This window comes from Stigmatopora argus, chromosome 12, assembly GCF_051989625.1.
Source record: "Stigmatopora argus isolate UIUO_Sarg chromosome 12, RoL_Sarg_1.0, whole genome shotgun sequence".
Taxonomy (NCBI): Eukaryota; Metazoa; Chordata; class Actinopteri; order Syngnathiformes; family Syngnathidae; genus Stigmatopora; species Stigmatopora argus.
The window spans coordinates 18,218,203-18,236,696 of NC_135398.1; the positions used below are offsets into that span (position 1 = coordinate 18,218,203).

Sequence of the window (18,494 nt, forward strand, 5' to 3'; positions counted from 1 at the left end):
TTGGTCAACACCAAAAGTTCATCTCAATACTTTATGTACCCTTTGTTGGCAATAACGGACGCCAAACGTTTTCTGTAACTCTTCACAAGCTTTTCACACACTGTTGCTGGTATTACCTCTAGAGCAGTGATGTTGGGGCTGTCGTTGGGCAACACGGACTTTCAACTCCCTCCACATATTTTCTAAGGGGCTGAGATCTGGAGACTGGCTAGGCCACTCCAGGACCTCTAAATGCTTCTTAGCAAGCCACTCCTTTGTTGCTATTGATAGATCTGAAAATACAACTTCAAGAACAGGTTAAGAAAGAGTGAGATCAATTTAAAGGAAATAGGTTTATTACCGGACTGCAGGATGGAGGGAGAGAGCTCTAACAGCCGCGAACACGCTCACAGTCTGTTGTCCTTGCAACTCTCTCTCTCTGAATGAACAGTGGGTCAGTCTTTATATAGGAAAACAGGGTAATATTTCTAAAACAGCGATGCAGGACAAAGTTTATGTAAACAAACTTTTAGGCTGATATGGTTAGACATTTGCAGGGCTAAGTTGTATGCAAACATGATATTTTTATAGCTCACACAAACTGCCGCAGCCACATTGTGCGATCCGAACAAACAATTGCAAACCGAGTTTGCCACATCGCACAATACAAGCAAACAATTGCAAGGCCAGCTAGTTAGTCTATCTTACATTCCACGATCTTAACAAACAATTGTCAAGCCAGTTTGGGCTGTCTATCTTACATTTTACGATCTTAACAAACAATTATTAAGCCAGTTGGCCAGTCTATCTATTGGAATTTAAAATCTATAAATATATTAAAGTTAAGTTAATAATCTGACTCCAATTTGTAACCTTACCCGACTTTCACTCATTCCAATAATTTGCGCGCTCGTTCTGCGATATAGAGATATCAGGAAGCTAGCAGTTTCACACACGAGTGGATTTATTTCTATCATACAAATTTCAAGACATCAGTCTGTGGTCATGGGCCCTCTCAGTCGGTGCAAGCAGACGCATGTTGCCACCAGTCGTCGTCGTCGTTCTCTCCCCTTCTCCGAGCCGCCCACAAACTTAGTTTATAGTCCACAATATGCAAATGACACAACACAAAGGCCTCCTGGCACTATACGATTGGTTATGTGTAAAATGCAGTTAACTCTAGCTTGCTCATTGGTCTTTCTTCCTTGAAGATTTTCCTGCGTTTCCTCCCAGCTGTATCTTTCCATTTTCAGCAACTGGTACCTGCACACAGTTCAACCCCCCCACATCTGCAATCTATTGAGTCCTACTCCCACATCCTCTGCTTGTGACCTTCGCATTCCACTCAACATTCTGCCTTGTTCATACGCTCAGCACTTTACAATCTCACACACAGAATGTAGCAATATGTAATGAAATACCTTAAGGTTTAAACTATTATTATTCCTTCATATCCCACAGCTATGGCTGTATGTTTGGGATCATTGTCATGCTGAAAGACACATCCACGTCTCATCTTCAATGTCCTTGCTGATGGAAGGAGATTTTCACTCAAAATCTCTCAATACGTGGCCCCATTCATTCTTTCCTTTACACAGATCAGTCGTCCTGGTCCCTTTGCAGAAAAAACGCCCCAAAGAATGATGTTTTCACCCCCATGCTTCACGGTAGGTATGGTGTTCTCTGGATGCAATTCTGTATTATTTCTCCTCCAAACACGAGAACCTGTGTTTCTACCATAAAGTTTTATTTTGGTTTCATCTGGCCATAACACATTCTCCCAGTCCTCTTCTGGATCATCCAAATGCTCTCTAGCGAACCGCAGACGGGCCTGGATGTGTACTGGCTTCAACACGGGGAAACGTCTGGCAGTACAGGATTTGAGTGTTACTGATAGTAGCCTTAAATACTGTGGTCCCAGCTCACTGTAGGTCATTCACTAGGTCCCCCCGTGGGTTCTGGGATTTTTGCTCACCGTTCTGGTTATCATTTTAATACCACGGGGTGAGATCTTGCATGGAGCCCCAGATCAAGGGAGATTATCAGTGGTGTTGTATGTCTTCCATTTTCTAATAATTGCTCCCACAATTGATTTATTTACACCAAGCGTTTTACCTATTGCAGATTCAGTCTTCCCAGCCTGGTGCAGGTATACAATTACAGGCCTCTCTAATCCTTTCAAGTAGGAGAACTTGCACAATTTGTGGTTGACTAAATACTTATTTGCCCCACTGTATATGTTTACCATCTGCATTTTTAATCATTTGCTTACTTTTATTCTTAAGGCTCCGAGGAGTGGAGAATCTTTGTCTTTTTCACAGATGTTTGCCTCATCTGATTGTGGATCTTGATTCTGTTAATGGCGGCACGCACGGGTGCAGCGGATCAATGCTCTCCAGTTTTGTTATTTGTTTTCTCAATCTTATCGTTATTTGCTAACATCTGCGATGGAAAACTTTTTCTACAGTCGCCAGGATTTGATTACTCGGGAGGAGATGCGATATATCCATCACAACAGATTACCAAAGGACCTACGATATCCCCGAGGACATCTTGAGACCACCGGGATCTCCGTGGATAGTCAGCCCACTCAGAGTGCGACGGAAGCGAGGAAGGGAAAGAAAGCAAAAGCGCGGATGCCGGGCAGGCCTAGCTGCCAAGCTAAGGCAGCAACCACACCAAGCACCGCTTCCGAGTATCTTCTTGACCAACGCCAGATCCGTCACCGACAAAATGGACGATTTGGGACTCCCAACAGCTTTGTCAGAAACTGCAACATTATTTTCATCGCAGAAACGTGGCTACACTCGCAAATCCCTGACGCCGCGGTATCGCTAGCTAGCCGGACGCTATTCCGAAACGATCGTTCAAAAGAATTATCAGGGAAACGCAAAGAAGGGGGACTTTGCATGTACATACACAAGGAATGGTGCTGTGACAGTAGGATCATTAACACTCACTGCTCCCCGGATTTAGAGCTATTGGCAGTACAGTACAGGCCCTTCTATCTACTTAGAGAGCTAACGATTGTCATTGTAATGGCGGTTTACATCCCACCGGATGCTAACATTAGCACGGCACTTAGCCTCTTGCTAGCGGCTATAAAAAAACAGCAGCTTGACCACCCTGATGGAGTTTTTATTGTCGCTGGTGATTTCAACAAAGCATGTTTAAAGACTGATCTGCCTAAGTTTATCCAGTACGTGAAGTGTCATACCAGGGGAGATCAAACTCTAGACCAGGGGTCTCAAACTTGCGGCCCGCGGGCCAACTGCGGCCCTCGGGACGATAATTTGCGGCCCCCGTCTTAATATGAAAGATTAATGTTCGTGCGGCCCGCAAAATTGATATGAATGACACTTGTGTTCGGAGCAATGTTCCCTCTAAGCTGCGCGCGTGCGCAATTGCGCACTACTCTCGTCTTCTCTGCGCAGTAGCAATCATATGGCGCGCAGTAAAAAAAAAATCGATTTTTTTTTTTTTACCCCTTTCCCCATGATGGCGCCGTTTAAGTGGCAGCCAGTGGCAGTAGCTCTGTCCACTCATGTTTTTCGTGTTTTACAGCATGTTTTACATGAAAAATTAGAGGGAACATTGACATGTACCTGCTTGTGGCAGGTGTGATACTGGTGTGCCCATAGCGAGCAATGATGATGTCGTGACCGGATGATTCGCCTAAAGACGTTTCGCCGACGGACGTTTGACAGACGGACAGGTCGTACTAGTATTTGTTAGTTTAATGATTAAATACAAATACTAGTATTTGTATTTAATCATTAAACACAAATACTAGTATTTGTATTTAATCATTAAACGCTGTTTTCAGCTGGATTTGACCGAATTTGAGAGCATTTTGAGCCGTTTGGCGAATGGACGTCTATAGACGTTTTTTTGCCTCCATCGCGATATCATCCAGTATTTGTAGTTAATCATTAAATGCTGTTTTAGGATGGATTTGACCCGATTGCTGTCATTTTACGGCTCGGTTCTGCTACATCTGCCTGCCCAAGAGTGCTTATTCCCGGACTGCCATGCCCCCCCTAGAGTGCTTATTCCCGGGCTGCCATTGATGGTAGACGAACATTGATTTTTACTATAATTTGGACAACACCGGCGGCGGGCCGGATTAAAAATCCTAACGGGCCGTATATGGCCCGCGGGCCGAGGTTGAAAAACTTGTACACACACGATCCGGCGGGGCGAGCGTTCGAATCCCGTTTCGGCGAAACCTCCGTTCGGACGAATGAACGTTCGGTGGAACGTCCATTCGGCGACCTGCCCGTCTGTCAAACGTCCGTCGGCGAAACGTCTTTCAGGCGAATCATCCGAGTACCGATGATGTCGCTCACACTGGTACTCAGTGCGCTCAGGGAGGTTGTCTTTCTGCTCAGACCAACAAAAAATTAGAGGGAACTTTGGTTCGGAGCTGAATGAACCAATCACGGTGAGGTATACGGCTCTGGAGGGCGGGACATCGGCCGGGCTGTCCAGTGCCTCGCTCACTCACTCATTCATTCCTCCAATCAGCTGGGCGGAGGAGAAGCCGTGAGGCCGATCACTCCGCTCGGCGCGCACACTCCTCCGCTGCTCTCAGCATAGAACTGAATGAGGCGCTATGATCCGTCATCCAGCCTGTGTCAGTGTCTGTAGCCATCTCCGCGATTGAAACGGAGAGCGAAAGTGCACATGCGCCACAAACCCGCGCGACTGAATGTGAAAGATCAACCCGAGACTCATTCCAAGTGGAAAAACATATTACAGAGCCCCAGAGATGTCTCTTTCAAAGCCTGCCGTGAAGACAAAGGTCGGTGATGAGCACAGACAGTTTCAAGAAAAGTGGGGAGTGCAATATTTCTTTGTTGAACACAGGGGCACCCCGACGTGTCTCATTTACACTGAAAAAGTTGCGGTGCACAAGGAATACTATTTGAAACGTAATTGTACTACGAGACATGCTGAGGAGTACGAAAAATACCAGGGAGATGAGAGAGCCAACCAGGTTGCCAGTCTTAAAACACGTCTTCTGAGGCAACAGGATTTCTTCAAGAAGGCTACCAAAGACAGTAATGCAGCAGTCAAAGCTAGCTACGCCGTTTGTGAGTTGATTGATCCTGTGCTAAGTGATCCCAAATGGCTCATGGACTTGGCTTTTCTTGTTGATATCACACATGAGCTTAATGTACTGAACAAGAAGCTACAAGGCCAGGGGCAACTTGTCAGTGCTGCCTATGACAACGTGAGAGCATTCTGCACTAAACTTGTGTTATGGAAAGCCCAGCTCTCTCAGACAAACCTTTGCCATTTCCCAGCATGCAAGGCTCTCGTGGATGCAGGCACACCATTCAGTGGTGAGAAGTATGTTGAGGCCATTTCGAAGCTACAGGAGGAATTTGATCACAGATTTGCAGACTTCAAGACACACAAAGCCACATTTCAAATTTTTGCGGACCCCTTCTCCTTTGATGTGCAAGATGCCCCTCCTGAGCTTCAAATGGAGCTCATTGACCTGCAGTGCAACTCTGCACTCAAAGCCACGTTCAGGGAGGTGAGTGGAGAAGCAGACAAGCTTGGGCAATTTTTGAGAGAGTTGACCCCCAGCTTCCCTGAACTTTCCCGAAGGTTCAAGCGGACCATGTGCCTTTTTGGGAGCACATACTTGTGTGAGAAGCTCTTCTCCACCTTGAACTTCAATAAGTCCAAGTACAGGTCCAGACTTACTGATGAGCATCTTCAAGCTCTACTGAGGGTCTCCCCTGCTTCCTCCCTCAAGCCAAATGTGACTATGTGAGAAGAAGCGCTGCCAGGTCTCTTGCAGCAAGGAGTAGGCAAGAGAAGCCGTGTTCAGAATATTTCATGTTCAATGTTCCATTCAAGTTCAGAAAGTTAAAGGTTAAAGAGCTGTTAATACAGACATTTGAAACGGAATAAAAATAATTCATTTTCTCTACTTAGCCAGCCAGTGTATATCTACTGTATGCTCATTAGTATTATTTGGTTTTGTATTACTGATTGATTTATTTTTTATTCATCTTTAAGTTAATTTATTTAATTCATTATTTTTTGTTAAAAAATAAAGATATTTGATAACGTTGGAATGTTTTGTCAGTGCTTTTCTTGTGGAAATCCTGATGCGGCCCAGTCTCACCCAGACTCGGCCTCTAGCGGCCCCCAGGTAAATTGAGTTCAAGACCCCTGCTCTAGACCATGTTTATTCTAATATCAAACATGCTTATAGAGCCACATCCCTCCCTCACCTAGCTGGATCAGACCATCTCTGCCTGTCCCTCACTCCAGAGGCTAACAAGGCCAAGGCAGCATATAAAAAAAATGATGAGCACTTTGCAGGAAATAACCCAAAGAAGATGTGGCAGGGAATACGACATATTCGTATTCATTATAATGACAATAATGTGTCTGTTAACGCAGATGCCTCACTAGCAGAGGAACTGAACCGTTTCTTTGCCTGCTTTGAGACTGACAAATCAGACCCAGTCTCAACACATCCACCACATCCCTGCAGCAGTACACTGGAGTTTCAGGAACATGAAGTGAGACAGGTACTGCGGACTGTGAACTCCTGGAAGAGTGCTGGCCCTGACGGAGTACCCGGGAAGGTGCTCAAAGCCTGTGCTGACCAGCTGACTGGTGTTTTCACAAATATCTTCAATTGTTCCCTGCAACAATCCATCATCCCATCCTGCCTAAATTCTGCCACCATTATCCCTGTACCTAAAAAGACAACCTGAATGATCATAGGCCTGTTGCACTTACGCCTGTGATCATGAAGGGCTTTGAAAAGTTGGTCCACTGAGGACGCCATCGCCGTAGCTCTACACAGAGCACTGAACCACCTGGAGCACCATGGAAACTACGTGAGGATGCTTTTCATTGACTCTAGCTCAGCCTTCAACCCTATAATACCGGACATTCTGGCTGAAAAACTCTCCCACCTAGGACTATTGTTAGAATTATTATGGAATATTCTATATGTGTTGTAAGCATTTTTCAATAAGTAGTAAGGCTATAAATCAAGACATGGGAAGATGGACTTTTTTCCTGCACAGTCGACTCCTCAAGGGCAAAGAAAAAGAGGCCACGGCGTTACGGACACTTTTCCCAGCAGGACCAAATGAGACTGTTATGACGGGGCTCCACCAGCAGATTTGAAAATACGGCTTTGCTGACATTATAATACTGCTTTGTTGACATTATAATCATGCTTGGTTTACTTAAGAATGTTTTGGTTACATTATAATACTACTTTGTTTATCTTATAATGAAAATATTACGCAATTCTTCACACCATTGTTTTGGGGTTGTCACACCATTTCATTTCTCAGACTGTTGTTTTTCTAAACCAGAAGGTGTTATTGTACTGATTACATAAACATGTTTTTCGAATGTCGCGATTAAATACAATGATTCAGTTACTAGAATTTAGAATGCACTGGGGACTAAGACGACGTCACATGGCATTTTCCTTGCAAGTGTAACCAGAAATGTTGAGAGATGTTTTTCCTTTTTTAATTAAATATTACTAATAATGATTTAAAAGGTTTGAATCATTATTCTAACATTTTGGTCCTTCGAGTAGCCGGGGTCAACACACCGATAAGGAATCCAGACGCTGCAGTTCAATATCTGGAGTGACCGTGCACGGCAAAAGAAATCCCTTTCCCAGGCTGGAATATTTCTCGGCAGCGGCTGGATTCTAGTCGGTTGACGACTATCCTTAAAGGACACATCTATCAACTTGCTGGTGAGTCCGCGTGTGATTGCTGCATATTGTTGACGGGTTCCAAGTGCGTAAAAGGCATCACATGCGAAGGCCTTATTTTGAGAAGTAAGGCTCGCGTCCTGGGGATTAGCGATTTTAAAACCCTGCGGATACTAGTCACTAGCAGGTAGACACGGTGTGGTCTATAAACGTCGACGGTGTTTGGGTGTGTGTGTAGTTGTTAAAAACCTAAGAAAAAAAGGTACTACGGGGGCACACAAATCCACTCCAAAAATGGGTAGTGGAAACAGTAAAGCGGCTATTGACGATCCAAAGATGCGTCTGCCGTGTAAGGATTGGAAATTTGTTGAAAATCAGAGCGCTTTGAGAATTAAACATCTAAACTTATGGATAAATAAATATGGATTTGCTGGCCAGCTTAATATGCATAAGATTTTGATACTGCAGGATAAAATACGTGCTAAACATGGGGGAAACCTTAACAAAATGGAGCAGGAGGGATATAATGATACCTATTATTGGTTTATGATGGCAAGGAAACGAAGTGATGGCTGGGTTAAATCAGTTGATAACGGTGGGACTGGAAACACAGAGGCTGTGTTATTCCACAGAAAAGAGGATGATGAGACTGGGCCGGTGGGCAAGAAGTGTGTTGTTGCTGTTAAAAAGGAGGAGATACTGCCGAGGCCCCCTCCGACAAATATGCTGACCAGGTCGGGAGGGCCCGTGGGGGAATGGTCAAAGGCATGGGGAGAAACGCTATCTCCCCAGCCTGGGGCGCCGCCAATGACTGATGTGTTTATTGAACAATATCCCATGATCGAAGTTGCTAATCCTAATGTGGGCAAGGAGCAGGCCCCTACTATCCTGGTACACAGGACGTGGACACAGGACGACGTGAAAAAGGCCGTAGAAGGCATCACGTCGCACAAGGTTGATGTGGGGGAGTTTGTCTTGCAAATGGAGGACATTAGACGATCTTATCACCTGAATGGGGTGGAAACGCAGCAAATTTGGATGTTCGCGTTAAAAGGTGATTGGCATGCAGTTAGGGGTGATTGGAATCCAAAAGCTGATGGTGGCCCGTTGTGTCATGACGGTCGTGAGTTGAATTTGAGAGTGCATGAACTGATTGATCGGGTTACGGGGAAGTTTAAAACAAAAGCTAATTATACCGTGATCAGCAGAGCTAAGCAGAGGGATGGTGAGCCTTTTGCAGAATATCAAATCAGGATGACGGCTTGTTTTAAGGCCAACAGCGGCATCGCTGAAGACCACGCGGCGGGCAGCCTTTATCAGGAGCAGCTAAAAAATGTGTTGCATGCTCATTCAAATTATACGCTTAGGGAATGGGTTGAAAAACATTGGGTAGACAGGTCTACGGGCACGCTTGAACAATACGTAAATCAGGCGATCCATGCGGAAGAGGTTTTAAAAAAGAAAGGGGGGGGCATCCTCTAACGAGGACGGGATTTTTTACCAAAATAAGGGGTGGGAGCGTAAACCTTTTAACAGGGATAATGAGAAAAAATATGCAGGGAAGTTCAACAGAAATCGAGGTAACAGAGAGAAAATCTGTTGGATCTGTGGGAAAATAGGTCATATATCCCGCGATTGCCCAAATAACAAGGCCTCTAAAAGTGAAGGCCAATCAGCATGACTAGTCGGGGGGCCTGCTCAAAACGAGATAAGCAATGGATTTGAGCAGAGGGAAGTGGAACTAAATTTAGCGGAGATATTGGCACTCGATACAATTAAACCTGAAATCACACTGTTCGTGAATGGGATGCGATTAAAATTTTTGTGTGATACCGGGGCTTGTAAAACTGCGATTAAAGTGGATATTCCAGGGGCTAGACATACAAAACGGAGGGTGTTTGTGACAACAGCAGGTGGGCAAGTTGCCGCCGTTTCGGAGACATTTCCGGTTTGGATAAGGGACCCGGAGGGGGAGTCGTGCAAAATGTCTGTGCTGGTGGTGCATGAGTGTCCTGTCAATTTGCTGGGGAGGGATGGCCTATTACAATTGGGCTTGGCTTTGGTCCCCTCCGCTAGTGGTAATATGGTGGTTAAAAGGCGAAAAGAGATCCAAAATGGCCAATTGAATGTGTTGCAAGGGGGCCAGCCTGCGTTTTTTTACTATACGCTAGAGGTGTCAGATAACGCGCCGACGGGGGTGGGGAGCACCCTGTTATCTACAGCTACAGATTTGATTGGAACGCAGGAGAGTGTTGAAAATATAGACTCCCTCCAGGTGCTGATGTGGTACAAGAGATCTGAAGGGCCTGATGAAATCTATTAGAACAGATTAGCACAGGTCATGCCGGCTGAAATTAGATTGGAATACCTGTACACGGATGGTATTTCAACAGTTGTGGGGGGGGGTTGAGTTGTCTTTGGGATATAGAAACCTTTTTCTTGAATGGGCAACTCCACACATTGTCTTATGCAAACCGTACAATCAGAGAAAAGAGGTGCTGCGTGACTTTGTACAAACGGCCCGCGGGGCAACCGATTGGAGTGTATTAGACACAGGGCTTGAGTATAGCGAAATTACGGAGACATACAGAAAAGCGGTGTTTCAAACTATGGGCGTACGGGTGGGGATCTACCTGCAATGACTAGCACGATCAACAACGGGGATATACCTATTATCAGAAGAGGATGAGGAGCTGTTAGCAACAGTCCCTCCCGAGATATGGTCCAAAGGACCTTCTGATGTAGGACTAGTAAAGGGGGTGATACCGGTGATAATTAGACCAAAATCTGAACTCAGGCCCTGTGTCCGACAATATCCGTTAAAACCTGATGCTTTGGAAGGAATAAAACCTGTAATTGAGGATTTGTTAAAAGCGGGGGTTATTATTGATTGTGAGGATTCACCTTGCAACTCTCCAATTTTTCCAGTGAGAAAGGCGGCCCCTTCTGGGGGATGGAGAATGGTTCAGGATTTACAAGCGGTAAACTCTGCAGTAATTCAGCGCGCACCTTGTGTGCCAGACCCGCACACGCTTTTGAATAATTTGGATCCAGATGCGGCATTTTTTACAGTAATCGACATAAGCAACGCTTTTTTCTCCATCCCATTAGATCGGGATAGTCAATTTTGGTTTGCCTTCACGTTTGGAAGGAAAAAATATACTTTTACGAGACTGCCACAGGGATACTGTGAAAGCCCCACGATATATTCACAGATTATGAGTAGCAGTGTAGCTAGGTTCCAACCGCAGGGGGGAAGCCAAATTATTGTGTATGTGGATGATGTACTAATAGCTTCATCTAGTTTAGAAGCCTGTAGAATAGACACTTTAGCCTTGATAGGGCACCTGGCGGCGGAAGGCCACAAAATAAGCAAAAACAAATTGCAGCTTTGTAAAGAACAGGTAAAATATTTAGGATATAATCTGGTTAAGGGTGGAAAGAAAATTTTAGATGACAGAAAGAAGGTGGTCTTGGACGCACCTAAACCACTGACTAAAAAACAAATAATATCATTTTTAGGTCTCACTAATTACTGTAGGGCATGGATTCCAAATTATGCAGAGATTGTATCTCCCCTTGCTAAAATAATGAATGATGTTTTAAAAATGTCCTCGGCTCTAAATTGGACAGCAGAGGCTGAGACGGCATTTTGTACGTTAAAGCAGATGCTAGTGGTACTTTAGCGTTACCTAATTATAACAAGCCTTTTGTGCAGATGGTGGACTGTAAAGGGGAGTTCATGACATCTGTGCTGACTCAGGAATTCGGGGGGAAAATGAGGCCTGTTGCATACTTTTCGTCCAGATTAGATAAAGTGGCCTGCGCGCTTCCTCATTGTGTGCGGGCGGTGGTGGCGGCTTCAATGGCGGTGGAGAGCAGCGCTACGATAGTGCTTTTTCATTCTTTAACCCTTAGAGTTCCGCATGCAGTGGCGGCGTTATTGCTACAAACAAACATGAAATTTTTGTCTCCGGCGAGACATTTGTCTTGCATAGCCATTCTGCTTTCGCAACCACATCTCACACTTGAGAGGTGTGTTAAAATTAATCCAGCTACTTTGTTGCCACTTCCTGGGGAGGGAGAGCAACATGATTGTCAAGCGATAGCCGAAGAGGCTACAAAGTGTAGGAAGGATTTAAAAGATCAACCGCTGTACAGCGGTGAAGTCCTTTTTGTTGATGGTTCCGCTAGTAAGGACGAAATGGGAAAAACTCGGACGGGGTATGCGGTTGTAACCGCGACTAAAATCTTAAAAGCGGAACCATTGCCGTCCAATTACTCTGCGCAAGCGGCAGAGTTAATTGCATTGACGGAAGCATGCATCCTGATGAGCGACAAGGATGTTACAATTTATACAGATAGTCAATATGCATTTTCATCATGCCACGTTTTCGCTAGTTATTGGGCAAATAGGGGTATGATATCTTCCACGGGCAAAGCGGTGACACATGCTAAATTATTGCAACGACTGATAGCTGCGGTGCAGCTCCCAAAACATATTGCTGTTTGTAAATGTGCAGCACATACTTCAAAAAATGACCAGGTTTCCTTGGGGAATGCCTTTGCTGATGTGGCGGCAAAGGAGGCTGCAAGGAAACCCTTTATTGGGATGATAGACTCGGTATATGACAAAAACATCTTATCAGATGATATTTTGGCAAAGATGCAGTTACAAAGCCCACAATCCGAATTCAAATTATGGATTGATAAAGGGGCGAAATTGCAAAATGGGGTTTATGCGAGCATTGAAGGCCAACCAATCTTACCAAAAAATTTGTTTAGATGGGCGGCCATTTTGAGTCATGGCAAAACGCATGTTTCCACGGCGGGAATGGTTGCTTTGGTGCAACGGCACTACAAAACGTATGGATTTAATCTATATGCAAAAATTTTTTGCAGAGCATGTTTGGCTTGTGCTCGGCATAACCCCCAAGGGGGGATACGGCCAAGACGTGGGCAATTTCCAAAAGCTACATATCCATTTCAAAGGATACATATGGATTTTATTGAATTAAGTAAAAGTGAGGGGAAAAGATACTGCTTAGTGATTATTGATGCCTTTTCAAAATGGGTTGAAATTTTCCCAACAAAACACATAGATGCGTTAACGGTAGCCAAAGCATTATGTAAAGATATCATTCCACGATATGGAATCCCAGAAACCATTTGTAGTGATAATGGCACCCATTTTGTTAACAAAATAATTGATGGAATTGGCAGTAGGTTCCATATCTCGTTGCGAAATCATTGCGCCTACCACCCACAATCGGCGGGCCTTGTCGAAAGGATGAATGGAACTATAAAAAATAGACTAAGAAAATGTATGGAAGAAACAAAGAGACCATGGACAAAATGTATTGATTTGGTGAAATTATATATTAACATCACGAGCTCAAGTGGGTTAACCCCATATGAAGTCCTGTTTGGTAGACCATACAAATTGCCATTATTCACTACACAATGGGAATTGGATGACGAGGCAAATTTAGCTGACTACATGAGAAAATCTTTAGAAAAACGCACCGAACTTAAGTTACCAGAGGGAGATGGTTCTTCTCAACAGGAAACGGACGGAGCGAAGGTGGTTCCTGGAGACTGGGTGCTGATACGCAGTATAAAAAAGAAACATTGGAGTGACGCAAAGTGGGAGGGGCCATACCAAGTGTTGCTGACCACACCAACAGCCATCAAGATAGCTGAGAGGGGAACCTGGATCCACCTTTCACACAGTAAGAGGGTTATCTCAATTGAAACGTTCCAAGAGGAAAACCCCATAAACAAAGATAAAAAGTCATGGTAAAAACAATTGTTGCCCTTGGGGCAATGGCATTAATGATTGTGACTCTATTCCTCTCCATAATAGGGCTACTTTCTCCAGTTGGAGAGAAAGGCGGAGGCGTTTCAATTAAAGATACACCTTCTTACGGGAGGGTAAAACGAGCAACAATAACATGGGACATAACATTACCTACTGACTCAAATTTCCAAACATGCATTCGAGATGACACCCCCAGACGATTAAGCACACGAACAATGTTTTGCCTTCCATACAATAGAACTACGGATATCTTCCTTTCATGGAAGAAAATATTTTTAGACTCAAGGACATCCCGGTCGCCATACAAGGGATCAACCTATGGTAAAGGATATGTGTGGTACATGACAGCCCTGAGGAGGGGTTGGGACCACCTTGTTGCAGAAACTGGTCAAGATTGGCAAGCTTGGATGTCGGACGCGTGCGCAAAAGCCATCAGGCCCCTGATAAAATTAACCCAGACGATGGGGGGAATACAAATCAGTATTCAGACTGACAAATTGACTTGTGGAAGAGATCCTTGTCTGACGTTTTTCCTAAGCCCATGGTCAAGTGGGGAAAACCCTTATTACAAATTTTACATTTGTGTCTCAAAAGTAATTACCATGCCTATGGAGGCCGTGTTTAGGGCGTCAGAGAAGGAAACAACTGAAAAGGCCGTAGTAAAATTGAAATCTGAAAAAACCACAGATGATGAATTCATTTCTGCAACAGGGATTTCCCAAACGGGCAATAATTGGTTGTTGTTGATGGAAAATGCAGCTAAGGCTATCAATCAAACCTGTATAACATGTATGGGGCCCCGCCCCCTCTTACGAGTAGTGCCCGCGCAAATTACCCCTGATTGTGTAAAGGAGATAATGACAAAAGAAGATGTAAGCCCAAAATGTATGAAATGGAATAATGTCTACCCAGTTACAACGACAGCGAAGGACAAGCCTAACTTTTCAACACATGTCGCGTTTAATCATTTTACCTGTTTAGTCCTCACAGGGCACGGTCCGGCACTGGGAGCGATAAATGTGACGTGGTGTGCCCACGTCCTAAAACAGACTGCACCCCTGATACCACGTTCTGACCTATGGTGGTGGTGCGGCCAAAACAAATTATACGACTCCTGCAAAAATGCAGCAGGACTTTGTGCCTTGGTCTCACTGCTATTACCAGTGTCTGTTTTTCCATCTACAGTAGAGGAGATACAATTGGCTGCACAGAAATCCGGTATGATGGCGGGCCCCTCGCGACGGCGTCGATCGGCATGGAGAGAGGGTGATCCGACATACATTGATGCGATTGGCGTCCCCCGGGGCGTACCAGATGAGTATAAGTTGGTAAATCAGATTGCAGCAGGTTGGGAGTCTATTTTTCTTTTAATTACTCCAAACAAAAATGTTGATCGGATAAATTACCTGCATTACAATGTCCAAAAACTTGGAAATTATACTGAACAGGGATTTGTGGCGATAAAGGAACAACTAGCAGCCACCAGCCTAATGACGTTCCAGAATCGCATAGCAGTTGATATGCTGCTCGCGGAGAAAGGGGGCGTGTGTGCAATGTTCGGAGATGAGTGTTGCACTTACATACCGAACAACACGTCACCCGAGGGGTCCCTCACCAACGCCATTGATGGCCTGCAGACCCTCAACCGCAATATGAAGAAGCATTCTGGAGTCAGTGAATCCGTCTGGCAGCGCTGGTGGCGGGATATGTTTGGAGAATATCGGAATTTGGCTCAATCCGTTGCAGTTTCCGTAGCCCTTTTTGCTACGATTTTGACATTATGTGGGTGTTGTATTATTCCCTGCTTAAGATCTTTGATAAGCCGACTTATAACCACTGCGATTGCCCCTACAAGTTCCAAATTGCATGAATTATATCCCCTACTGAAACGTGCTGACACTAACAGTGAATTCCAGGAGCATGGTAATTACGAGGATGGATTGGACGAAAATGATCTTGTTTTCTGTTTTTCAGACCTGCCGAACGAGTAGAGCCTAAGCGGGTAAAATTAAAACAGCCAACGGTGATATCCCTCTCATTTTGAATTTGTCATAAAATGAATAACAAACATATAGTAAAAGGAGGGAATGTTAGAATTATTATGGAATATTCTATATGTGTTGTAAGCATTTTTCAATAAGTAGTAAGGCTATAAATCAAGTCATGGGAAGATGGACTTTTTTCCTGCACAGTCGACTCCTCAAGGGCAAAGAAAAAGAGGCCACGGCGTTACGGACACTTTTCCCAGCAGGACCAAATGAGACTGTTATGACGGGGCTCCACCAGCAGATTTGAAAATACGGCTTTGCTGACATTATAATACTGCTTTGTTGACATTATAATCATGCTTGGTTTACTTAAGAATGCTTTGCTTACATTATAATACTACTTTGTTTATCTTATAATGAAAATATTATGCAATTCTTCACACCATTGTTTTGGGGTTGTCACACCATTTCATTTCTCAGACTGTTGTTTTTCTAAACCAGAAGGTGTTATTGTACTGATTACATAAACATGTTTTTCGAATGTCGCGATTAAATACAATGATTCAGTTACTAGAATTTAGAATGCACTGGGGACTAAGACGACATCACATGGCATTTTCCTTGCAAGTGTAACCAGAAATGTTGAGAGATGTTTTTCCTTTTTTAATTAAATATTACTAATAATGATTTAAAAGGTTTGAATCATTATTCTAACAACTATCCTCTTCCATCTGCTACTGGATTAAGAACTTCTTAACCAACCGTCCACAAACTGTTAGACTTGGTCCCTACCTCTCTTCCTCCATTACAATGAGCACTGGCTCCCCTCAAGGCTGTGTACTGAGTCCTCTTCTGTATTCCCTGTACACATACGACTGTACACCGACCCACCACTCTAACTCCATCATAATATTTGCCGATACACCACTGTGGTAGGACTCATCTCAGGAGGGGATGAGTCGGCCTACAGAGATGAGGTCAACAAACTGTCTTCGTGGTGCTCGATGAACAACCTCACAGGATGCAACACCACGAAAACTAGAGAAATAATCCTGGACTTTCGCACACGCACCACATATCTGGCCCCACTCCTCATAAATGGAGTATGCGTAGACACGGTCCAGTCCTTCAAATTCCTGGGGGTCCAACGCCGCAGTGGTGAAGAAGGCCCAGAAGCGACCTGAGGGTACTCAGGAGGAACAACTTGGACACTAAGCTTCTGGTAACCTTCTATAGAGCCATTGTGGAGAGCATCCTGGCATACTACATTATAGTGTTGTACGCTGGAAGCACGGCAGCAGACAGAAAGGCCATGCAGAGAGTGATCAACACTGCCCAGAAGATCATCGGCTGCTCTCTGGATGACATTGCCAGCCCTCGCTACCTCAGCAGAGCCAGGAACATTGTAAGGGACCAATACCACCCTGGTCACAACCTGTTCCAGCTGCTGCCCTCTGGCAGACGCTACTGGTTCCACAAAGCACGGGCAAATAGACTTGAGGACAGTTTTTCCCACAGCCATCAGGACTCTGAACTTGAGCTAGCACAACACACAATCCCTTCTGTGCAATAACTTCTGGGTGTGCAATAACAATGTGCAATATCTTAGAAATCTGTGCAATATTTTAGAATCTGTGCAATATTTCAGAATCTGCGCAATATTTTAGAATTCTGTGCAATATTTTAGAATTCACCTAGCCGGGATGTGACTTTTTATACTTTTATACTACTATTTATATATTTTTACTGGGAAAACGCACTTTGAAAAGCTTGGAGAAGCACCACCAATTTCGTTATACGCAGCTGTGTATGATGACAATAAAGGCTTTTGATTTGATTTGAAGAGTTTCTTTTCATTGTTTATTTTTCTAATATTGATATTGCACTTTAAAGTACTGTCTATTCAGGTATGAATGTCACATACTGTTGAATTCTACAATAGGCATTATTGATTACTCATTTATACAAAATTAACCTTGCTTTTTACAATCTTGCAAAATGGAAAAATGTTGTGGTTTCTGTATTGGGTTCTTTTACTATTTTTATTCTTGTTTTTACTTCTTAGTTGCTGTATTGTTGCATCTGTGAAAGCTATGATTAGGAGATTTGTTTTTAGTATTAATAACTCGAATGTTTCTACTACTCAATCATTTGTCGTGTATGATTTTCTCATTCAGTGCTCTCATACCAGCTCTCCTTCACATGATCGTTTTGATGCTGTTCTTACAGAAGATTATGAAATAATGCTGGTGACCTATGGTTAATTTATTTTGAATGTGGACTTCTATTGCTGATGGACCTGGACTGAGCTCACGGACCGCTGGAAGAAGAGGAAGAATTACGAAAAGAAGAACTTCAAGCTGCGGACCATCTGGTCGAAGAGGATTTGATTTTTATATTTTCTTCCTAGTTTTTTGTTACCATGATGTAGTGTGTAAAGTATGTTTTTCTTTCTTTCGTGTGTACAGTATTACCTCAACATACAAGTGCCCTGACATATGAGCAATTTGAAATTCGAGTAAAATTTAGAGCAAATATTTATCTTGAGATATGAGACAAATTTTGATATAAGAGCATACAGCGGACCCGAAAGGCTGCTCATAAGAACATCATGGGCACTGTCTTTCTGGTCGCAACTCCCCCGTGTAATGTCTCTACGAGCACTGGGCGGAACGTTGCTTTTTTTCAGTGTTTTTTTTCTCCCTGTTAGTCAGTGCAGAACGGCGGAGCTCGATCGCTAATACGAGAGGGGTATAATACTTCTCGTTGGCAAGTGGTCTTCGTTATCCTGTTGTGAGGACATTTGTGTGCATCATTTTTGGAATATTTTAAAGGGAAAACAAAAGCAAATTTTGCACCCTGCATTTTATCTTGAAACACAGGGAGAAATAATCACAATAGTGATTCTTTGTTGCTTTCTCAATCCGGTTTACTGGTATCTTTATCAACACAAACCCCCATAATATACAATTACACAATTAGCAACACG

General features: G+C 43.8%; 1 long non-coding RNA gene across 2 annotated transcripts in view; it reads left to right on the forward strand.

Moving 5' to 3' along the window:
- The window catches only part of LOC144085990 (uncharacterized), a 30,033-nt gene extending 12,691 nt beyond the window's left edge, over positions 1-17,342 (forward strand). The window contains exons 2-3 of one of the 2 annotated variants that reach the window (XR_013304317.1): positions 6,406-7,738; positions 13,263-17,342. This is a non-coding gene — a long non-coding RNA (uncharacterized LOC144085990). Of the gene's footprint in view, positions 1-4,918; positions 7,739-13,262 lie in introns of those variants that run through there. The other variant, XR_013304316.1, reaches the window with a different exon arrangement.
- The last annotated feature ends 1,152 nt before the right edge of the window (positions 17,343-18,494 follow it).